The sequence below is a fragment of the Salvia miltiorrhiza genome, chromosome 7 (assembly GCF_028751815.1).
Source record: "Salvia miltiorrhiza cultivar Shanhuang (shh) chromosome 7, IMPLAD_Smil_shh, whole genome shotgun sequence".
Taxonomy (NCBI): domain Eukaryota; kingdom Viridiplantae; phylum Streptophyta; class Magnoliopsida; order Lamiales; family Lamiaceae; genus Salvia; species Salvia miltiorrhiza.
In genome coordinates, this window is record NC_080393.1 from 57,618,121 (window position 1) to 57,642,101 (window position 23,981).

Genomic DNA, 23,981 nt, shown 5'->3' on the forward strand with positions numbered 1-23,981 from the left:
CCTAATTAGTAATCTAAAACTGTCACATCCCAATTCTTGAACAATAACTATAACTGGGGTACGACTCATCATTTAAATGAAACAAGGGAAAAACCTTGTGAAATTCAAATAAAAGGGATAACAATCGGGCTTAGCCCCTTTGGATGAAGAAAGACATGTATTCAAGTTATACGAATCCATCAACAAACATAATAACTTCAGGATCACAAGTTTAGTGTCATGCTCTAGAAAACCAACATTCATAGAGTGAAATACTTGACAATTAATAATCTCGTCTCAACGAAAGATATCGTTTAGAGTCGTAGCATAAAGGTCTTAAGTTAAGGAAACAAAAGACAGATACTGGCTAGTTCTGCAGCGGAAATCAAAATAAGGAGTTGAACTCTAGCCTCAGCTCTGCCCCGTCATCACCTTCCGTTAACCTGACAAACATTTGAAAGTATTTTTGGGCTAAGTACTAATGTACTTAGTGGGCTGCAACTTTAAAACATTTCATAATCTGAAGAACAGTTTATCCAATCTTACTGACATGACATAGAAGGTTTTAAAGAGAAATAACTTCTATGCATGTTAAAACATTTCATATATATATATATATATATATATATATATATATATATATATATATATCTTTTTGATTGCGCGCAGTTGTCACACTCTATTCTGTTACTCGCTGTGATCCCGGACCTTTTAGCCACCGACGGATCTCTGTCTCCCGCTGGCTTGGACTGAGGGCGTAACCCAGCCAAGTTTACTTTGACCTCGGGATGCTACCCAGGCAGGCCTCTTATTTCTCATGCTCCGGAACACATCCAGCCGAGCACCCTTATAACGCCTCTGGTTAGAGCCCGATGGAGATCAACCCACCGAGTCAACTAATAAGTGTACACAATTCTCAAACAACGTATTAGGTCATAAGAGAACCTCAATTGATTAACTGCGCGAGCCTTAAACATGGTAGAGTGCACAAAAATATTTATTGGATAAACAGTTTGTATTTCATGAAACATTTAAGCTCATTAGCTCAATCATACATTTGGAAAATAAGCCCACCTGTATAGGCAAAGCCTGTCGTTTATTCTTATCTCTGAATCGGAATAGCAGTGCTAATCTTCCTGACGCTCAAAGCCTACAAGAAATCTATTCTTAATAGGTCTCCTTGAATCTAATCTTAAGTCATGGTGAAGTGCTTAACATTCTATGATTCACTTAGCCGGGTTTTCAAAATTTAATGAATAAATAATTGAAAACATTTCTCTTGAGTTAAGAACACCAACAATATTCTTACTCGTCTTTCCTTTGTAATTGGAATTATAATTAAAACCAATTAAATCATAAATATTTTTATTGCAAAATAAATGCAATTTCATATCATGCTTAGCATATACTCCCTCCGTCCGCCAAAAGTATTCCACAATTACTATATTTGGCGTCCGCAAAAAGTATTCCACTTTCCTTTTTAAGCCATGGTCCCACCATCCACCTTTATATTTTATCCTTACAAACACTCTTTATTTACAAAAAACTCACCCCAAATTCAATCTCAACCACACATCTCATAAAGTGGTGGGACCCTTTCTCCACTACATCAACATCATCACACATTTTATTAAACTCCGTGCCCGGCCAAAGTGGAATACTTTTGGCGGACGGAGGGAGTAATAAGTAATTACTTAAAATATGCACATAATAATAATTTAATATTATTATGAAACTAGTCTTTGAAAATAATTAATTAAACTAATTAATAGTTCAATTAATTAAAATAGGGCAGCCCAATTAATTTAATTAATCAAGACAGCCCAAAGTTTTAAAATAATAACTGACCCAAAGGGGTTTTAAATAAGGCCCAGCTGTATAATAAAGTAAAGGCCCAACTGAAAATAAACCAATCAGCCCAAACTGAAACAAAAATTAAACAAACCCGGCCCAATTGACTCGGCCCAACACTCAACCCTCAAGCCCTAGCCCAACACCCCCACCCCCCCTTTTCTTCCCCCATCAGTCACGCCCTCTTCAGTCTCTCCCCCCTCCCTCACGACTGCTCGCCTCTCTCTCTCTCTCTCTCTCTCGGACTCACGGCCGCGTGCCACCACCCCCGGCGACGAGCGCCGCTCCGGAACACCTCTCCCTCGAACCCCTGTTTCCCCCTCATCCTCGGCGACGACGAAAACGCCGCCGCCTCCCTCGGCCTCTCCCTCTCTTGGTCCGATTCCGGCGACTGCAGCAGCAAGCTGCCGCCGACTGCGACTCCCTCTCTCCCTCCGTCCGTGGCCGAGCGACAGCGGCAGGGCCGCCGCGCCCTGGCCTCCCTCTGTTAAACCCAGCCCAGACCAGTCACCACTCCATTCCCCGTCACTCCCCCTGTTCTCTCTCCTCCTGGGCGACGACGACAACGCCGCCGCCTCCCTCGAAACTCCGGCCGACAGCAGCAGGAGAACCACTGCCGCCGACCGCATCTGCCTCCCTCCACTCTCGACTCAAATCACAGCAGACACACAAACATGACAAGCAAAGACAAGGCTCAACCTTTCTTCCTTTTCTTCTTTGAAAAACAGAAATTGTAACGACCCGACTTTTTATTAAGGATTATATACTTTTAATTACTGATTTAAGGATTGATTATGGTAATTAGAGTTCAGCATCCATTAATAAAATACGAACTTATATGAATTTGATAATTTATATATGTGATGATTTATTTTTTTTTATTTTATTTTCAATAGATGATGCACTCAAAATATATTTTAAGTCCATTAATTTATTGTGGAGAATTTAACACTGAAGTGTTAAATATGAATCTTTTATCGATTGTTTACTTAAGCCCATGAGTAATTTATTTTATGTTAGAAGCAAGCTCAAATGGATTTTATGCTTCAATAAGAATTAGGCTTATATGTCTTAATGTATTTAAATGAGTTTGGAACCTTATGATTAATATAATAATCTCTTAGATTTTTTTAATTAGAATAATGGCAAGCATGCTGAATCCTAAAGCATGCTGAAGAAATTTTGAGCGCATGCTGAAGGAAATTCTTCAGTCATACATGCAGGCTGAAAGGAGTTCATACCTGTAAGTTGAAAAATTCCACAATCCTCATCCATCCAAACCACCCATTTTTCTTTAAAACCACAGCCACTTTCAGCCAATTCCCACCTCTCACATTCATCTACCATCTCTCTCGCAGCCAAGAAACGACACCACATCTTTCATCATTCAAGGTTTATATTTCTAATTTATATATTATCCTTCAATTGTATACATCAATTCCAGAATACCAACACATGCTCATTAACTCAGATTTACATATGCTTTGATAAATGAAGAAAATGAGTAGCAAATTCATAGATTTACAGTTACTAAATATGTACTTGTGAACTGAAGTTACAAGGAAAGAGTTAAAACTTTTATTTGAGCAATTACAGTATATGATTCTCGCACAAAAACCCTTTGTGTTGGCTGATTGCGTGTGTGAGTCGAGGTCAGGGGGAGGGCAGCCTCGGTGGCTCGTCGTCGCCGGCGGTTGACGGACGGCGACGGAGCCGCGGTTGTCTCCGATCTGCCAAGAAAGGGAAAGAGGAGTTTCAGTTTTTAATTTAAAATGAAATGAGAATAGGGAGATCCGGGGCTTACCTTTGTGAGACGGTGCTCGGCTCCTCACAGCGACTCACGGCGACGGCGACTCCAGGAGAGGCGGCTGCCGGATTCTTGCTGCCAACGGCAGCGGCTGACGGCGGCGCTCCTCCAGCGAGCTGCTGGCCGTCGATCGCAGGCCAGCCAGCGGCGACTCCGGGCGAGCAGCAGCAGCTCCAGGCGGCGACAGCTCGACTCCGGCGAAGCAGCAGCAGCTCCAGCGGCTTCCAGTCGACGGTGCACGCCGAGATCCAGTTGCAGCGGCGGCGGATCTGCCATGGAAGAGAGGCGGAGGCGACGGAGCGGCGGCGTGGTTGCGCTGCTGTGCCTTTCCCGGCCGAGATTGAGCGAGAGAGATAGAGGAGAAGAGGGGGGGGAAGAGTTCAGGGAGAGAGGAGGAGAGGCCGCGCCGCTCGCCGGCGGCGACGGCGCCGTTGAACGGCAGCGGCGGCGGCAGATCGAAGAGAGAGAGCAGAGAGAGTAAAGAGAGAGAGAAGAGAGAGTAGGGAGAGAGAGAACCGAGAGATAGAGTTAGAGAGAGATAAGCTTGTGTGTGTGTTGGGAGGTGTTTGTGTGTGTATATTTAGGTTAGAAAAGGGAGCCGGGTTTGGGCCGGGTTTCAGCCGGGTTTGGGCTGGGTTTGAGCCGGGTTTGGGCCGAAAATATTGGGCTCCCTCTTGGGCCGATTTAATTAAACTCTTGGGCCGATTTAATTAAACTCTTGGGCCGATTTAATTAAATTGTTTGGGCCTTATTCAAAGAAAAACATGATAGACTTAATTTATCTAATTAATTTGGGCTTATATCTATTTAAATTATTTGAGCTCTTAATTATTAATTTAAATTGAGCTTGATTAATTTAATTATATATTGACCTTTAAATTAATTATTTAAATGGAGTTCTTTATTTCAAGTATTTATAAATGGATTATAAAATGAAATATTTCGAGTTAAACTCTCATTTAAATTAATTCTTTTCAAATGACTTATTAATATGGATTATTTGAAAATGATTAAACGATTTTAAAAAAAATAAGAAAGCATGATCTATGATGATATAATTTATCTATGTAATATTATAGGATTTGTTTTTAAATGACGGAATATTTGACTTGATGGCATAAATAGAACGAGTTATGATTAATGCGCATGTTGATGTTCGAATAAATAGTTTCGAACCTAAATGATAGTTATGTGATAATGTTTTGAGTTAAAGGTTTTGACGAGATAAGATTAATTCTTTCCAGTCCACATTAATTATTACTTGGACTCCTATTATTTATTAATAATGGGTCTCGAATTTATATTACTTGGGCTCCTACGATTTAATTGATTAAGTCCAATGAAATTTATTTATTTAACCCAATAAGAATTATTATTTTAGGCTTGTTTATTAATCCTAATTATTTTAATTAGTGATTAATATTAAAATTTACTAATTTTTAAAGGGTGATGATGGGCTCACTTATTGGGCTTCATGATTTTATTATCTTGGGCCTCATTTGTTGGGCTCTAGAAATTAATTGATGTTGGGCTTAATATTATTAATGCATTGGGCTTCGAATTTATTCTTTTGGGCTCGAATTAAATTCCTTTTGGGCCTTGATTATTTTATTTTAATTGGGTCTTCATAATTATTCTATTAAATTTAATTAGAGAAGATTTTAAGACTTACTAATTATTAATTAGTAAGTGAATTAGATTATTTTAAGATGAGTAGATTATTAAAGATTAATAATCCGACCTCATAAGACGAGCTTTAATTCCTTAAATAGGATTAGCATCTCATAATTTAATTAAAGGAATATGAGTCATGCATAATCATTTCACGCATCCTCATTTATTGAGATTTTTCGAGAATTAGAATCTTATTTTATTTTCTCGAATTAAAGGTCAAGCACCAGAGTTAGAGCTAAACCGTGAGTCTGCTATTCAGGTAGGCTTTCTACGTATAAACTAAAATTATATATTAGAATTGTTAAGACTTTATGCTTATGAATTTAAATGATATTGTCAATGCCTAAATGCTTTATGTTTTATTATTAATTGCCTATCTGATGATAATCGAATTCGGATTCTGGATGGGACCGCAAATCCCTTCGGAATTAGTGTACACCTTGTGATCGTGAGTCATCTAGCGGGTTGGCCGATCATAGTGTCCGTAGAGGGAGGCCTCCCTCTCGGCACGAGTTACTGATATGGTGATTAATGATATAAAATACCTGCGCGGGTTATTGATGAAAGAAATGATATTATGTTTGGTAAATACGAGTCTTTAAAGGAAAACCCTCGTATTTTACTACTGTTGAAAGGCTTGACAATAAAATATTATGCATATATGTAAATTTCGGCAAGTGTCCACTAAGTACTTTTGTACTTAGCCCTGCATGTATTTTTAAATGTGCAGGTTGAGCGGTGATCGAGGATGTAGTGTGCAAGCGGAGCTTTGTCAAACTAGGATGACTACCTCAGAGTAGAGTATATGTCTTCATACATATACTCAAGTTATTGTTATTCCGCTGCGAACACTGATTATGTTAAGATATTATGTCAAACAATATGTATTATTTAATAATGTACTAAAACTATTGAGTACCCCGTTTTGGGATAATATTATGTACGGTCCCCTTGTGGCCTTCATTGATATCTAGATATTTCGATTGATTTCCTTATACAAATCGAGTCATCAAGAAACCGAATATGCCCCTTTCTAACTCCCGCTTCTAAATCCCCTCCCTTAGTCGCGGTTTCCCCGAATTTGCTATCCTTAGCAAGTGCGGTCGTGACAGAATGGTATCAGAGCATTTCTTTTGCTCTGAGTACTACTCATTCCTTCTAAGTTGAGTCTAGATTAAGTAAGTTAATACACTTTTGAACTAGTTGACAAAAGCTTGGCACTACATCTCGTCACGCTCAACGGAGGTTATGGTAAGTACTTCCAAGTTTTAATTAAGTTAATTTCTTGAAATGTATGAAGCATGAATAAGTATGACTATTGTATGAATCACAAGAACTTAGAACTGTTAAGTTATATATGCTCACTCTCACGACGGAACATAGAAGAGAACTTAGGGAGATGCCTTAACTTTTTCTTCATGTTACGATGACATCGACAATGACGGTCGAAATAGAGAAAGAAGAATCACACGAAGGGTCGCATGATGAAACCACGAGCATGAAGATTGAGCAGCATAACGAACGCCAATAGTACGTTGATGGCATGGGCATAGCTTAAATATTCGAGTGTTTTTCTACGATGAGATCTCGAATTAGCTTGGCCTTTTGAACTTATTTTGTTGAAACTTTTAGTGCTTGTTGCTAGATTTAAGAAAATATCATCATCACATAACAAGCCCTAAGTTCGGAAAACAACGACACTAGAACTATATGATAGTCGAATTGGTAATCTGTGATTAAGTATTAAGAACCTGTATGGCTTGTGTAAATGCTAGATTTAGATGATGAGGTGTTTTTGCACGTTATGGTTATTGAACCAAACTTGTTTTCCGATTTTAGATATTTAGAACCTTATCGCCTTAAGTTACTTGTCGTGTGCTACTTTTGACGATAGAATTTCCTTTGTTAGATGGCGAGAACTGTTTTCACCCGACGACGACCACTGCCCCCATGGGCTAGTCCAAAGGAGGTCGAGCGGTCCTACCGCACCTATGCTCCATGTCACGGGGATAACCTCGGACAGTTCCTCGCAGGTTTTCACAGACACTGGGTCGAGGCGAGTGCACATGGAGTATCAGGATATGACGGTATCCAGAGGTTGATCTTACTGTTACCTTCCGAGTGGCAGGGATGGGCTAGGCAGATCTCTACCCAATATATCTTTCGCCGAGAAAATTACCACGACCTCATGGGAGACTTCCCTAGCTTTATTGCGGAGCTTCAGATCTGTTTCACTTTGTGGGGCCGCGCCCCTCTAGGGCCCTACATCCTTCCAGGAGACTATGTACAAGTGGGGACGCCTTTGCCAGCGGAGACACCCGCTACTGCCCCTGAGTCTCCGATGGCCTTGCCACGAGATTCTCCACCACGTGCCTCAGTTCTAGGGCGCCGTGGTAGGCACGATGACGAGGCAGGCCCTTCTCGTCCACGAGCTCGCAGGGATTTCCCATCGCCTCCTGACTCAGTGATCCGAGCTACTGCTACTCCACCACCACTGATACCTACGATAGACGCAAGGTTTGAGGCTGCCATGGCAGATGTCGACAGGGTCATGGCCAACATGAGGGAGTTTCTAGATAGGGGCAAATACCCTATGCAGGAGGATGACGAAACAGCACAGTATGGTACGATGAGAATTACTCGTTCCAAGCCCGTGCCAACTCCAGCTCCGATCAAGCCTCGTGCCACGGCCAGGATCAGCACCAGAGACGATCCGATCCGTGAGATTGTGGACGATATCTTCCGCTCAGCCCAGATCATGCAGGAGACAGGCGAGGGCCAGGGAGAGACTCCGTTGCCCAGCTGGGAGCCGGGCGAGGATGAGGAGGAGGACCCCGAGGAGGATGAGGAGGAGGACCCCGAGGAGGATCCAGAAGAGAACCCCCTGGCGTCACCGAGGAACAGTCGTACCGCGACTCAGAGTTCATAGATTTGATAGTTTTAGCTTGTGAATGTACTCCGGAAACAATAATTCGTTCCAATGACTATGATTTTATTTATGTTGTTTCTAGCTAGCATTAGTACGGAAATGTTGGTCTCTAGGACGTTCCGTGAATAAAAACCCTTTTGTGATTGCTTAACTAGTAAGCCAATACATCATAGGGAGTACTAGATAGACTTTACTTACATTTTGGGTTGACGATGTAAAAGCCCTCGATGAGGCAATATTCCATATATATATATGACCCTAGCATGGGCTTTCTACGACGATCTCGTGTATGTTTTATGTTTCTCTACGGGTTTTATTCTTCACAAGTCAGTTAAGAATGTAGTAACTTTGAATAATGTGACTTGTGTATGCAACGGTTCCTATTAATATCTTAGTTTTGGAGTTATAATAAGTTAAATTTGACAAACAGTTCTTTATAAATTGCCTTAGAGATTCCTGTATAGAATGTATAAAAAAAAGGTGTTTGTAATTTGCAGAATGCCGCCTAAACGAGGTCGCCCCCCTAGGAGAAACGTTAACAATGAAATACCTGAAGGGCGGCGAAACGACAGGGAACCTACCCCACCCCCTCCACCCCCTGCTAGAAGGACTGAAGAACTGTTTCTTCGACAGAATCTGCCCACATTTACTGGGACAGGCGACCCAGCCGAGGCCGAAGCTTGGATACGCGCCTTGGAGCGTATCTTCACTTTCCTACACTGCACGGAAGAGGAGCGACTCTCGTGTATGTCTTTCCAACTAGCCGGATCGGCTGACTTTTGGTGGGAAGCCCGCCGAAAGACTCTGACTCCCGAACAATGGGCAGCATACACTTGGGAAGACTTTAAGACGGGATTATATGATAAGTATATTCCCAAGAGCTACAGAAAGAAGAAGGAGGCTGAGTTTTATAGCCTGAAACAAGGGAAGAAGACGGTGACCGAGTATGACAGAGAGTTCTGCGATCTATCGCGTTATGCTCCACAACAGGTGGATACTGATGAGAAAATGGCGGAGAAATTTTGTGCTGGTCTGAGGCACGAGATTCGGATGACTCTAGCTAGTCATGGTGGACTCTCATACACTGAGTCTTTGAACAGGGCACTGGACATCGAAGCTGCGATGCCAGTAGAAAGGTTGGCTCCATCACAGACCCCAGCGCCAGCCAACCCACCTGCACGCCCTCAGAACTTTAAAGGGAAGCGCAACTGGAACGACCATAGAGGAAATGAAAACCAGACTAACAAGAGGCCATGGCAAGGAAATGCGCCGTTTGGACAATATCAGCAACAAGGACAAGGGAAGCAACAGGGTCCTGCCCCGGCTGGAGGCAGCCAAAGACAAAATGAAGTTCCCCTTTGTCCAAAATGCCACAAACCACATCGTGGTGTCTGTAAGGCTGGAACTGACAGTTGCTACACGTGTGGCCAGAAGGGCCACTACTCCTCACAATGCCCCAACAAACAGCAGGGCGCGGCAATCAGGGCCACTTATGCCCAGCCCCTGCAAGCAGTTCAAGGGCAACACCAGCCCCGCCAACAACAGTCATACCAGCAGCAATACCAATACCAGCCCCGCCAACAACAGCCATACCAGCAGCAATACCAACACAAGAACCAACAGCGCCAACAGCAACAGAGGCGGCAACAACCATTGCCGCAGCAGGCAAGAGCCTTTGCTCTCACCCAAAACCAGCCCGAGAAAAACCAAGGAAACCTGGCAGGTATGGGCAAGCTTAAAGGTTTTTCCATAATGATTCTGTTCGATACTGGTGCCTCGCATTCTTTTATATCTGCCCCTTGCGTAGATACCTTAGAAATCGAATCAGAACGAGCTAAGTGTGCCTTAAGAATCACTACATCCTCAGGAGAAAGATCTACCACTACACATGTTTGCTCGAACGTAGAATTTGAAATAGGAGAACTTAAGATGGTAGCGAACAATCTTAATATTCTGCTCATGTGGGACGTAGATATGATCTTAGGAATGGACTGGCTAGCTGAGAATCACGCCACCATCCTTTGTAGTGAACGAAAAATTTCTATTCGACCACCTGGAAAGGAACCGACGGAATTTCACGGCATAGGTATGAAGAAAAGAGTACCAGTGATATCCGCATTACAAGCCAGAAAAGAGATGATGAAGGAAGGAAGCACAGCTTATCTCGTCTACCTAAACGGGGAAGCTAGTGAAGACAAGAAGGTGGAAGATGTGGCAATAGTACGAGACTTCCCAGAAGTTTTTCCTGAAATATTGCCAGGACTACCTCCAGACAGGCAACTAGATTTCACCATTGATCTAGAACCTGGATCTGCCCCAGTATCAAAGGCACCGTACAGGATGGCCCCAAAGGAACTACAAGAATTAAAGGTGCAACTACAGGAACTCTTGGACTTGGGTTTCATCAGACCCAGTGTCTCGCCTTGGGGAGCGCCTGTACTCTTTGTCAAGAAGAAAGATGGAACCATGAGGATGTGCATTGATTATCGAGAGTTGAACAAACTGACGCTTAAAAACAAATACCCTCTCCCAAGGATAGATGATTTGTTCGATCAACTCAAAGGAGCCAGTGTATTCTCAAAAATAGATTTAAGGTCTGGGTATCATCAACTGAAGATCAGACCAGAGGATATATCTAAGACCGCTTTCCGCACAAGATATGGTCACTATGAATTCGTTGTCATGCCATTTGGTCTAACCAATGCACCGGCAGTATTCATGGACCTCATGAATCGAGTTTTCCATCCATACTTAGACAAATTTGTCTTAGTATTTATAGATGATATCCTCATCTATTCTAAGAATGACCAAGAACATGAAAATCATTTAAGAATCATCCTGGAGACATTAAAGACGGAGAAGTTGTTCGCCAAATTCAGCAAGTGCGAATTTTGGTTGAAAGAAGTAATGTTTCTAGGGCACATCGTATCAGCAGATGGAATCAAGGTGGACCCCGCCAAGGTGCAAGCAGTGCGCGAGTGGAAATCACCAACCACACCTAATGAAATCCGGAGTTTCTTAGGTTTGGCGGGATACTACCGGAGATTCATCGAAGGATTCTCTAAAATAGCGAGACCAATGACGCAATTACTTCGCAAAGGAATCAAGTATAAGTGGAACGAAGAGTGTGAAGCCAGCTTCCAAGAGCTGAAGAAGAAATTGACAACTGCACCAGTGTTAGCAGTTCCAGCAGCCGATAAAGAATACGTGATCTTCACAGACGCGTCCAAAAATGGGCTAGGTTGTGTGTTGATGCAAGAAGGAAAGGTCATTGCCTACGCCTCGCGACAACTAAGGCCACATGAATTGAACTACCCCACTCATGATCTGGAACTGGCAGCAATTGTGCATGCTTTGAAAATTTGGAGACACCATCTATACGGAGTTAGATGTGAAATCTTCACTGATCACAAAAGTCTTAAGTATTTTTTCGAGCAGAAAGACTTGAACATGAGACAGAGGAGATGGCTCGAACTCGTAAAGGATTACGACTGCGGTATCAACTACCACCCGGGAAAAGCTAATGTAGTAGCTGATGCTTTAAGTCGTAAAACTCAATCCGAGTTAGGACTTCTTCTCACTCAAGAGGACACGCTTGTAAGGGATTTTGACAAATTGAAGATAGAAGTGGTTCAGCCACCGGCAACGACAAGAGCAATTATTGCAACTCTAGTAGCCGTCCCAGACCTCAGAGAAAGGATCGTCAGTGCCCAGAGAGCGGATGAGAGCTTGGAAAAAGTTCGTCTCAAAATCCGAACAGGCACGCCAGGAGGCTACCAAGAGGCAAAGGATAACGCAGTTCTTTTTGAAGGAAGATTGTGTGTTCCCCATAACGAGGAACTCAGAAACGAGATCATGAGTGAAGCTCATGACACGCCCTATACCGCTCATCCCGGAAGTACCAAAATGTACCAAGATCTAAAACAGAAGTTTTGGTGGGACGGGATGAAACGAGACATAGCCTCGTTTGTAGAGCATTGCCTTGCATGCCAGCAAGTGAAAGCTTTACATCAACGACCATATGGGAAATTACAGCCATTGGAAATCCCAGAATGGAAGTGGGAGCACATAGCGATGGATTTCGTGACGGGTTTACCCAAGACAAATAGGGGCAACACAGCTATTTGGGTAATAGTAGACCGTCTCACAAAAAGCGCTCATTTTATACCGATTCCAATTACCCATGGATCGGAGAAACTAGCCCAACTGTACATTCGTGAGATTGTACGGCTACATGGAATACCAATATCCATTACTTCAGATAGAGATTCAAAATTTACTTCTAGATTTTGGATCAGTTTGCAGAAAGAGTTGGGAACGAGATTAAACTTTAGCACCGCCTTTCACCCTCAAACAGATGGACAATCAGAAAGGACAATTTAGACCCTTGAAGATATGTTGAGGACAGTGGTGCTAGACCGAGGAGGAAGTTGGGAATCAGTGCTGCCGTTAATCGAATTCGCCTACAACAATAGTTACCAGGCAACCATTGATATGGCACCTTATGAGGCGTTGTATGGAAGGAAGTGTAGATCACCACTTTACTGGGATGAGGTGGGTGAAAGAAAAATCCTTGGGCCAGATGCAGTAAGCGAGATGATTGAGACCATCCGCCAGATTAGAGCAAGAATTAAAGAGGCCCAGGACAGACAGAAGTCTTATGCTGATACCCGACGAACTGAACTACAATTTCAGATTGGAGACAAGGTTTTCCTTAAAATATCACCCTCGAAAGGGATCGTTAGATTCGGTGTTAAGGGTAAGTTGAGACCTCGTTTTGTAGGACCTTATGAGATCCTTGAAAGAATAGGTCCCGTAGCGTATAGGTTGGCACTGCCACCTAGCTTTGGAAACGTCCACAATGTGTTCCACGTGTCACAACTGAGACGGTACGTGTTTGACCCCAAACACGTGATTCATCAAGATGAAATGATTCTTAACCCAGACTTGACGTACGAGGAAAAACCTGAAGCCATTTTGGACCGAAAGGTGCAAGAGTTAAGGAATAAATCGATCGTGTCAGTCAAAATACTGTGGAGACACCATGGACCGGAAGAAGCAACGTGGGAACTTGAGGACCAGATGAAAGAAAAATACCCAGAACTTTTCACATAGGTATGCAAATTTCGGGACGAAATTTCTTTTAAGGGGGATAGTATGTAACGACCCGACTTTTTATTAAGGATTATATACTTTTAATTACTGATTTAAGGATTGATTATGGTAATTAGAGTTCAGCATCCATTAATAAAATACGAACTTATATGAATTTGATAATTTATATATGTGATGATTTATTTTTTTTTATTTTATTTTCAATAGATGATGCACTCAAAATATATTTTAAGTCCATTAATTTATTGTGGAGAATTTAACACTGAAGTGTTAAATATGAATCTTTTATCGATTGTTTACTTAAGCCCATGAGTAATTTATTTTATGTTAGAAGCAAGCTCAAATGGATTTTATGCTTCAATAAGAATTAGGCTTATATGTCTTAATGTATTTAAATGAGTTTGGAACCTTATGATTAATATAATAATCTCTTAGATTTTTTTAATTAGAATAATGGCAAGCATGCTGAATCCTAAAGCATGCTGAAGAAATTTTGAGCGCATGCTGAAGGAAATTCTTCAGTCATACATGCAGGCTGAAAGGAGTTCATACCTGTAAGTTGAAAAATTCCACAATCCTCATCCATCCAAACCACCCATTTTTCTTTAAAACCACAGCCACTTTCAGCCAATTCCCACCTCTCACATTCATCTACCATCTCTCTCGCAGCCAAGAAACGACACCACATCTTTCATCATTCAAGGTTTATATTTCTAATTTATATATTATCCTTCAATTGTATACATCAATTCCAGAATACCAACACATGCTCATTAACTCAGATTTACATATGCTTTGATAAATGAAGAAAATGAGTAGCAAATTCATAGATTTACAGTTACTAAATATGTACTTGTGAACTGAAGTTACAAGGAAAGAGTTAAAACTTTTATTTGAGCAATTACAGTATATGATTCTCGCACAAAAACCCTTTGTGTTGGCTGATTGCGTGTGTGAGTCGAGGTCAGGGGGAGGGCAGCCTCGGTGGCTCGTCGTCGCCGGCGGTTGACGGACGGCGACGGAGCCGCGGTTGTCTCCGATCTGCCAAGAAAGGGAAAGAGGAGTTTCAGTTTTTAATTTAAAATGAAATGAGAATAGGGAGATCCGGGGCTTACCTTTGTGAGACGGTGCTCGGCTCCTCACAGCGACTCACGGCGACGGCGACTCCAGGAGAGGCGGCTGCCGGATTCTTGCTGCCAACGGCAGCGGCTGACGGCGGCGCTCCTCCAGCGAGCTGCTGGCCGTCGATCGCAGGCCAGCCAGCGGCGACTCCGGGCGAGCAGCAGCAGCTCCAGGCGGCGACAGCTCGACTCCGGCGAAGCAGCAGCAGCTCCAGCGGCTTCCAGTCGACGGTGCACGCCGAGATCCAGTTGCAGCGGCGGCGGATCTGCCATGGAAGAGAGGCGGAGGCGACGGAGCGGCGGCGTGGTTGCGCTGCTGTGCCTTTCCCGGCCGAGATTGAGCGAGAGAGATAGAGGAGAAGAGGGGGGGGAAGAGTTCAGGGAGAGAGGAGGAGAGGCCGCGCCGCTCGCCGGCGGCGACGGCGCCGTTGAACGGCAGCGGCGGCGGCAGATCGAAGAGAGAGAGCAGAGAGAGTAAAGAGAGAGAGAAGAGAGAGTAGGGAGAGAGAGAACCGAGAGATAGAGTTAGAGAGAGATAAGCTTGTGTGTGTGTTGGGAGGTGTTTGTGTGTGTATATTTAGGTTAGAAAAGGGAGCCGGGTTTGGGCCGGGTTTCAGCCGGGTTTGGGCTGGGTTTGAGCCGGGTTTGGGCCGAAAATATTGGGCTCCCTCTTGGGCCGATTTAATTAAACTCTTGGGCCGATTTAATTAAACTCTTGGGCCGATTTAATTAAATTGTTTGGGCCTTATTCAAAGAAAAACATGATAGACTTAATTTATCTAATTAATTTGGGCTTATATCTATTTAAATTATTTGAGCTCTTAATTATTAATTTAAATTGAGCTTGATTAATTTAATTATATATTGACCTTTAAATTAATTATTTAAATGGAGTTCTTTATTTCAAGTATTTATAAATGGATTATAAAATGAAATATTTCGAGTTAAACTCTCATTTAAATTAATTCTTTTCAAATGACTTATTAATATGGATTATTTGAAAATGATTAAACGATTTTAAAAAAAATAAGAAAGCATGATCTATGATGATATAATTTATCTATGTAATATTATAGGATTTGTTTTTAAATGACGGAATATTTGACTTGATGGCATAAATAGAACGAGTTATGATTAATGCGCATGTTGATGTTCGAATAAATAGTTTCGAACCTAAATGATAGTTATGTGATAATGTTTTGAGTTAAAGGTTTTGACGAGATAAGATTAATTCTTTCCAGTCCACATTAATTATTACTTGGACTCCTATTATTTATTAATAATGGGTCTCGAATTTATATTACTTGGGCTCCTACGATTTAATTGATTAAGTCCAATGAAATTTATTTATTTAACCCAATAAGAATTATTATTTTAGGCTTCTTTATTAATCCTAATTATTTTAATTAGTGATTAATATTAAAATTTACTAATTTTTAAAGGGTGATGATGGGCTCACTTATTGGGCTTCATGATTTTATTATCTTGGGCCTCATTTGTTGGGCTCTAGAAATTAATTGATGTTGGGCTTAATATTATTAATGCATTGGGCTTCGAATTTATTCTTTTGGGCTCGAATTAAATTCCTTTTGGGCCTTGATTATTTTATTTTAATTGGGTCTTCATAATTATTCTATTAAATTTAATTAGAGAAGATTTTAAGACTTACTAATTATTAATTAGTAAGTGAATTAGATTATTTTAAGATGAGTAGATTATTAAAGATTAATAATCCGACCTCATAAGACGAGCTTTAATTCCTTAAATAGGATTAGCATCTCATAATTTAATTAAAGGAATATGAGTCATGCATAATCATTTCACGCATCCTCATTTATTGAGATTTTTCGAGAATTAGAATCTTATTTTATTTTCTCGAATTAAAGGTCAAGCACCAGAGTTAGAGCTAAACCGTGAGTCTGCTATTCAGGTAGGCTTTCTACGTATAAACTAAAATTATATATTAGAATTGTTAAGACTTTATGCTTATGAATTTAAATGATATTGTCAATGCCTAAATGCTTTATGTTTTATTATTAATTGCCTATCTGATGATAATCGAATTCGGATTCTGGATGGGACCGCAAATCCCTTCGGAATTAGTGTACACCTTGTGATCGTGAGTCATCTAGCGGGTTGGCCGATCATAGTGTCCGTAGAGGGAGGCCTCCCTCTCGGCACGAGTTACTGATATGGTGATTAATGATATAAAATACCTGCGCGGGTTATTGATGAAAGAAATGATATTATGTTTGGTAAATACGAGTCTTTAAAGGAAAACCCTCGTATTTTACTACTGTTGAAAGGCTTGACAATAAAATATTATGCATATATGTAAATTTCGGCAAGTGTCCACTAAGTACTTTTGTACTTAGCCCTGCATGTATTTTTAAATGTGCAGGTTGAGCGGTGATCGAGGATGTAGTGTGCAAGCGGAGCTTTGTCAAACTAGGATGACTACCTCAGAGTAGAGTATATGTCTTCATACATATACTCAAGTTATTGTTATTCCGCTGCGAACACTGATTATGTTAAGATATTATGTCAAACAATATGTATTATTTAATAATGTACTAAAACTATTGAGTACCCCGTTTTGGGATAATATTATGTACGGTCCCCTTGTGGCCTTCATTGATATCTAGATATTTCGATTGATTTCCTTATACAAATCGAGTCATCAAGAAACCGAATATGCCCCTTTCTAACTCCCGCTTCCTAAATCCCCTCCCTTAGTCGCGGTTTCCCCGAATTTGCTATCCTTAGCAAGTGCGGTCGTGACAGAAATTCATGTACAAAATACGAATAGATCATGCATATGAATAAATGAAAGTCATTCTATTGAAGTGCTTGAAATGTGTTGCTGTGTAAATTGGTTTACTGGAATGCACAAACGAAGTGCTTGATTAAAGCTGTAAAAGCTAATGAGATGAAGGGTTCAAGAGGGAACCTTTAGGAACTTGGTTTGAATCACTCAGGATGTGAAATGGGTGCTGCCTGATTCTGGATTTGGCTTGGTTGGCTTGGTTGCTGGAATCGAGCTATGGCTGCTGCTCACTTGAATTCTTGCAAAGTCTGAAAATTTTGAATATTGAGAATGCCAACTGAAATTGGCTTGAACGCGCTTAAGCAATGGAAATTGACAGCCTGCCCTTAGGCATGGCTGGAAACTGAAATTGGGCTGGTAGGGTGGCTGCAACAGAGTAGGGTGGCTGATGGGATTGAGGAGTGTAAGTGAGTTGAGTGAGGATTTGACATATTAAATCCCTCATGATAAAATTGTCGAAACTGTATAAATTCTTCAGGGTTGGCTAATTAAAACTCGTGAAAATGCTTGAATGCTAAATTAAATAAATATGCAATGCATAAAAAATTTAATAACTAAATTTACAAATGCTTTTTGTAAGTCATTTTTGTTGGAATTAAAATAAACTCATTTTCTTTATTCGGCGTGAATCATCTTAAATCTAAGTTCAAAATTATTCTAAACTTAGCTCGAGGGAACGGGGTATTACAAAAACCCTCAAAATGCACCAAATTAGTAATCGTAAAACTTACCAGATCAAGACCAATCAAATCAGATAGAGAGAGAGAGCTTCATCGAGGAGAGTTTCCCACGGCGATAAATCGAACAGAAGATGATCGAATACTCACAAACATCTGGTTTTCGAGGAAACAAGCGGATGAGAGAAGGAGGAGGGCGGTGATGCTGTAGGCGTATATACGATATTCAACGTCGAAAAATTGAAGCAATCGCCGTCCAAATCCAGTCGCCGCTACTGTAGATGAAGAGTTAATATTGTGTCTTTGTATGGTTTGAGATTCGTTTCTTGGAGTGGTAAATGATTAGCATTAATTTCGGATTGTCTGTTTAGTAAATAGAAGAAACACCAATTATACCGCTTAGCGAATTTTCAACAATAAATTTTGATTATTCAGAAAATTTTAAAACGGTATTAATGAGAGAAGGGGTGTAATCTTGACCGTGAATCATGACTGAATTGATGGTTAAGATTAATTCTTTAATCTTTACCCTATATATATATATATATCCTATCAATCATGCAGTAAACGCCCCTAAGCCTCGTCGTATTCCCTAGGCGATTTCCAACTCTTTCTTTTAACTCACTTATGCAATTCCTTTCATTTATGCAATTCCTTTTATTGACCTTCATTTTCTGTTTTATTTTTTCATTTACATTTTTGCTGATGATAGGTTTAAAATTTAATAGATATGTAAAATTAATTATGGAGTTTTAAATTTTTATTATAATATATACCTTGAAAATATAAATAGATTGCATGTGTACATATAATAGATTGCATGTGTACATATAAAGAATATATATATGTACATCGTTTCAAATAACACTACTGATCGAATTGCATAATGAAAATACCCAATTGTGGTTCTATTTTAAAGTTTACACAATTTAGATCAGGATGCGGTTCGGGTCGGAATACGGGTCAGCGTCTGGACGCGGCCCGCTTGCACTTAAAATTTTGTAAACTGAAATTATAAGCTGCAAAATAAATGAAATATATACTTTCAAAAATAAGAAAATCTATAATATATTAAAAATGTAACTTCCAATTTGAAATCAATTTCAAAACTAAGTGGTAATTTTGTAATTATAATAAAATTGAAGATTTATTTGCAAAACTATACATTTTATTTTTTATTTCCTTTTTCTTTATCTTTTTATTTGTTTGTTTTATTTAGGAATTTATACTTGCCCACACTAAATCATAAGTAATTTGGTGATTGAGTCTTTAAAATTTCTTATGAATGGATCTTCGAATTTATGAATAATGGTCCTGAAACTCAAATCTGCTCGCACAATATACCTGCTGAATCGAAAAATATCGCACACCGATAAGAATCTAGAGAGACGTTATCTTCTTTGTCATCGCAGAAATGGAAGATTAATTTAGTGTAAAATTTACTTTTTTTTTTTTTAGTTTCATTGTTTGACAATACATCTCAGCAGGTGGTTTAGTGGGATGATTGTGAATTATGGGTGCAGGTTAATACAGAGCTCTTGTCTCACTACAAGCTTAGTTTTGCAAAAATGAAGCTCGAAAAGGAGAAGACAAATGAGCAATTGAATTATAGAATTATTTTGATTGAGAGTATGAACCAAGAAAAAATCAAAGAAGTGGAAGCACTACAAGAATTAGAGTCATAGACAACACGATATAGACGACAAGCTTCGAAAACCGTCATTCTTTATGTCGATAGACAACGATATAGCTTGGCCGTGGTCTATAACAGAGATTTCAGACGATAGTTCACCACAAACGTTGTCTAATATATGCATAGACGACGGTAAACTCAAGCCGCGTCATCTATATAATGCAGTCATAGACGACGGTGCTGATAACCGTCGTTCTTGTGATAATGGACGACGAATTTTGAGGCCCATCGTCTATGACCGCATTATATAGATGATGAGCTTCCGTTGACTGTCGTCTATGAGTATAGTATGCATGAAGAAATCTTACAAAGAAGCATGTGCCTCCATAGATTAGCTGAAGATTATGAATGAAGAAGAGATCAAGCTTAAGAATCAAGAATGGAAGCTTATGATATTTCATTTTACATTTGTTGTGCTGACTTTGTTATTTGCCTTCATGATGTTGTAAGAAGTTTTATTGTGGATTATTGTCACACCCCAATTCTTGAAGGAATAACTATAATCGGGTTGCGACTAAAATCATAGAAATGAACAAGGGAAGGACCTTGTGAAATTCAAATAATAGGATAAGAAGTCGGGCAACGCCCTTTGAGTGAAGAAAGACATAAATCAACTGATAGTAATCAATTAATAACATTCTAAATCTTAGGATCACAAGTTTGGTTTCATGCTTCTGATAACCAATATTAAATAACATAGTGCTAGAGTTGAGAGTCTACGCTCGATAGAAACATAATTCAGAATTTAACATAAAAGTCTTAAGTTGGAGAAACAAAAGACAAATAAGAGCTAGTGCAACAGCGGAAGACAAAATACGGAGTTGAACTCTAGCCTCAGCTCTGCCCCGTCAGCACCGACCCAATCAACCTGAAAACATTTGAAAGTATTTTGGGCTAAGTACTAATGTACTTAGTGGGCTAGCATTTTTATAAACATTTCATAATCATAAGAGCAGTTTATCCAATTATACTGACATGACTTAGAAGGTTTTAAATTGAAATAACTTCTAAGCATGTTAAAACATTTTATTATATTGCGCGCAATTGTCACACTCCCTTTCCGTACTCGCTGTGATCCCGGACCTTTTAGCCACGACGGATCCATTACTCCTGCTTTACTTGAACTGAGGGCGTAACCCAGTCAAGTTCCCATTTGGGACCCAATGCTCCGGAACACATCCCGTCGAGCACCCTTATAACGCCTCATACATGATTAGTGCCCGATGGAGATCACCCACCAGATCAGCTAATAGGTGTACACAATTCTCAAATAACGTGTTAGGTCAAGAGAGAACCTCGATCGATTCATTGTTGCGAGCCTTAAACAGAGCAGAGTGCACAAAATATTTTATCGGATAAACAGTTTTTATTTCATTGAAACATTAAGCTCAATAGCTAAACCATACATTTGGTAAATAAGCCCACCTGAATAGGCAAAGCCTGTCGTTATTCTTAACTCTGAATTGGTATAGCAGTGCTAGTCCTCACGATCCACAAAGCCTACAAGAAATCTATAATCTTAATAGGTCTCCCGAATCTAATCTTAAGTCATAGTGAAGTGCTTATCATCCTATGATTCACTTAGCCGGGGTTTTCATATTTTAATAATTAAATATTTAAGAAAATAAATTCTTGAGTCAAGGACACCAACAATATCCTTATTCGATTTTTAATAATAAAACCAATTTAATCATAAATGATTCTATGTAAAATGTTTGATGCAAAAATTAATTCATGCTTTAACCTCACATAATTAAATAAATATATTTAACATATGCACATAATAAGAAAATACTATTATGCAAACTTTTTCAAAAATAATTAATTTAAACCCAAATTAAAGAATTAAATTGATAAATCAATTAAAGAAGTCTAACAATTAATGGAAGCCCATGTTTTTGTTTTAAAATTCGCAGGCCCAAAAATAAAAAAAATGGCAGCCCAAGTTTAAATAAAATGAGTCCCACCATTTAATTAAACACTGGCCCAACTGAAAGAAAAATCGGCCCAACAGAAAAAACTAAAGTCGGGCCCAAGGCTCAAGCCCAACTTCCAAACCCACCCAACACTTCCCCCCTTTTCTCCCCCCTCCTCAGCCGCACACACACACACAATCACATATCTCACTCTTATCTCTCTTCATGCCAAATCCGCCTCTCTCTCTGCTCCCTCGAATTTCCGCCGCCGCGGCTCCTCCTTGGCGACGACGGAACGCCGCCGCCTCCCTTGGCCTCTCCCTCTCTTGGTCCGTTTCCGGCGACAGACATCACCATCTCCCTCTGTCCTCACCAAATCGCGCCGCCGCTTCCTCTCTGGAACTCCGGCGAGTCAGCAGCGAGAGGCCACTGCCGCCGCGCCCCCTCTCTCCAATTTCAGGCGACGATGACGACTCCTCGCCGCCACCGCGCCCTAGCCTCCCTTGATCAACCTTGGCCGACGGCAGCAGCTTTCTGCCACTACCATTGCCGCCCTCTATCGCTCCTCTCTTTCTCCAGCCGTGGCCGGGCAGCAGCGGCACCGGCCGTCGTGCCCTGCCTCCCTCCGAAAGCTCCAACCACCCGCCCCCATTAACAGATCCGGCGGGCGCGGTCAGTGGCTTCCACGCCACCACCGTCAAGCACCCCATTCTCTCTCTAAAAACTTCCGGTGACCAGACGACGGGGGTCGCCGCCGATGGTAACAACAGTCGCACCGCCGTCATCCCTTATCCCCCCCCTGACTCGACTCAATACAGCAAGATCGAAGGCAGGGAAACAAAATCAGAACTTCCATTTCTATCTTTGACTTTCTTTTCTTTTTACAGACATGCTTGAATGTAAATATATACACGTATATAAACAGAGTGCAAATGTAATGTATGTATGGGTGTTTTCCTTGTTAGGCAGTTGAAATTCTTATGACATTATCTGGGTTTCTTAGACATAGTGTAAAATGAGGTAAGTAGGGAGCTTTAAAAGAATGGCACCTTTAGGAATTTCGTATGAAATCTGGAATGGTTGGCTGCGTGAATCTGTCGGACTGCTCGCTCTTGAAGTTCTGTCCGAGCGTTGGAACGGAAAAGAGAAAGTACGTGAGTTGAGAGAAAATAGTTTGGCTATCGCATGAGTGGACTTTAAAGAGGAGTTAGGCTTTGGCTGCTGAAATGAGAAAGGAAAACATATGTGCGGCTGGCACAAGCTAGTGAGGCATTGATTGGAGGAATAGGGCGGCCATGGTTGTAGGGTGGGCGGCTATGGCTGACATTGGTGGTTGTTGGGGCGGCTATTAGGCATAGGGTGGGCGGCTGTGGTATTTATCAAGTAGGTGTAATTAAAACTAAGGCCCAAAATGAACTAAACTAAAACTCCAACACACATTTATAATTAAAGTCAACATAGACTTTAATTTAAATCTGTAAAAATCATATTAATTATATGTAAAATATTTCACATATACACATGCTCATATTTTAAATTATATGCAAATGCACAAAAATTTAAATAACTAAATATTTACAAAAGCTTTTGAAATTCATTTTTGTGTTGGAATTAAATAAATTCATTTATCTTCCGGCATAAATCATTTAATCTACTCTTAAAATAAATTCTAAACTTAATATAAATAGGCGGGGTGTTACATTCCTCCCTCCTTAAAAAAATTTCGTCCTCGAAATTGCATATCTGGGTCATCTAGTTTGGATACTAGACTTTCATTCCACTCAACTCTTATGCGACACTAAATCATATACGGCCTTAGCTTTCTAATAGTGCGACATTGTTTAGCATACTAGAAAATTTCCCCTCAAAATCTGGTAACGTCGTTATGTCGTGGAAGGTTGTCTCGTCCTTTCCTGAAGATTGAAGAGGGATCATTCTCTTGTTAAAAAGTATCGTGGCGCTGACTTGAGTAAGTCAACCAATTCGAGGATTGCATCAAATTCTATCATAGGAATAACATGTAAGTATGTCTAAATGTTTCATCCGCCTATATCGAGCTCTGAGTTCGCGGTGACGTCCTTAGTAGCAGTCTTCTAATCGTCAGTTGTACTAATTTCTAACGTTGTTATGGACGATTGTGGCGTCAATTTCTAATATCTTACACAGCAGCATATGAAATGAAAGAATAGGATACTCCAGTATTGAATAGAGCTATAATTGACATGTCGACAACATTAATCGTACCTGCCACGTTTCCGTGATCTCCTGCTGCTTGGTGTTGGTTAATGGCATAGGCCCTAGCGTATTGTGGTTGCCCTGATTTCCTCTAGGACCTTGGTTTTGTCGCTGTTGGTTCCCGGGATTTGTTGTTGGGGTGCTCCACCCCCTTCTT

General features: G+C 40.5%; 2 long non-coding RNA genes across 2 annotated transcripts; both read right to left on the reverse strand.

The window, feature by feature from the left end:
- Positions 1–3,223: 3,223 nt before the first annotated feature.
- LOC130995098 (uncharacterized) lies at positions 3,224–3,827 on the reverse strand. The gene is made up of 2 exons (XR_009092047.1): positions 3,635–3,827; positions 3,224–3,560 (listed from the first exon to the last, which is right to left on the reverse strand). It is a non-coding gene; the product is annotated as an uncharacterized LOC130995098 (long non-coding RNA).
- A 10,232-nt stretch (positions 3,828–14,059) lies between these two features.
- On the reverse strand, positions 14,060–14,663 carry LOC130995099 (uncharacterized). The gene is made up of 2 exons (XR_009092048.1): positions 14,471–14,663; positions 14,060–14,396 (listed from the first exon to the last, which is right to left on the reverse strand). It is a non-coding gene; the product is annotated as an uncharacterized LOC130995099 (long non-coding RNA).
- Between the last annotated feature and the right edge of the window lie 9,318 nt (positions 14,664–23,981).